This window comes from Cucurbita pepo, unplaced genomic scaffold, assembly GCF_057944985.1.
Source record: "Cucurbita pepo subsp. pepo isolate OVF unplaced genomic scaffold, ASM5794498v1 scafford_133, whole genome shotgun sequence".
Lineage (NCBI taxonomy): Eukaryota > Viridiplantae > Streptophyta > Magnoliopsida > Cucurbitales > Cucurbitaceae > Cucurbita > Cucurbita pepo.
In genome coordinates this window covers 38855-40007 of record NW_028258036.1, presented here as the reverse complement: position 1 = coordinate 40007, position 1153 = coordinate 38855, and the positions used below count along the sequence as shown (strand labels likewise).

The 1153-nt window shown below is 49.4% G+C and overlaps 1 pseudogene; it reads left to right on the top strand.

Moving 5' to 3' along the window:
- Window positions 1-597: 597 nt before the first annotated feature.
- Window positions 598-1153, top strand: LOC147781821 (uncharacterized; annotated as a pseudogene).

The window sequence follows — 1153 nt, the reverse complement described above, 5'->3', positions numbered from 1 at the left end:
TGTCAATTATATTGGAAAAATAAAGAGAAGCGTAACGTAACAAAAGGTATTGAAAGCGATTCCTTCGCCCTTCTTACGAATCCCCCCAGTTTCCAAAGCCTATCCCGCCTTTTGTACTTCTCGCTTTTTTAGCTTATGCAATAGAAAGAAGGTCTTATTCAAACCTGCTTGCAGAAATGAATGGATTAGAAGGAGGCTGGGTTCGATTTCCGGGCCGGGCGGGAGGTGAAGGCCATAAGAGAAGATTCCCCGGTAAGGAAGAGAAGAAAAGGGTGTTGTCATCGAGATCGACCTCTTTACCGAGGCATTGTAAATCCAGACCGGGAGAATCAATGGCGCTATTTAGCCCTTCGTTTCGCCAACAAAGAAGTCATCTTTGACGATTTACCTACCATTCCTTCTTTGCCGAGCCGCCTCTCTTCGTCATTCGAAGTACTACCTCTGCCTTCCCTTTCGAGAACATACCCATCTCCTTTTCCAATTCCAATAAAAACAAAGAGAAATACCATAAAGCTTCGTCTCTGATTTTGCCGGCCCCGGGGGAGTTTACTCGACCCATTCTTCAGTCTCCCGCACAGCCTCAGTGTGCGACTCCGTATGAGGACCTCTTTCCCTTCTGCGCACTCTCTGTTCACACGGTTCTCAAAGCAGAGGAGGAAGGGCAGCTGGTACCACGAGCCCTCTGTCCCACACATCTATCCAGAAGCAAGTGTAGTTCACCGGTTCCACCGAATGCTCCTATCTCTGTCAAAGATCGTGTGAGTGTGCAGTTATGCTTCGGATGCTTCGCCATAGAATAGATCAACCCAGTTAGTTCCCGTTCTTTTCCGGTGCACTCGCTTTATATCTCCGACACACAAGGGGAAGGACGCGGTGGGAAGAAAGCAGCCCTAGCCTCTGTCCGGCCGATCATTCCGCTGGCATCTTGCATTCACGCCTCCGTTTGACTGCCGCTCGAGGATGTAGTTGTAGATACGTGAGTCTTAGTGGGTCGTTGGCTCCACCTCTTATCTCCTTTGCGGACATGCTGTTGTCGTCGCCATATTCCATATGTCACTTAGTCATCTCTGCCTCGCTGCGGGTCAGCACCTCCGAAAGAAAGGGAGGACTTCATTCAGTGACTCCGCGATCGCCCTCTGAACGATCAGAATAA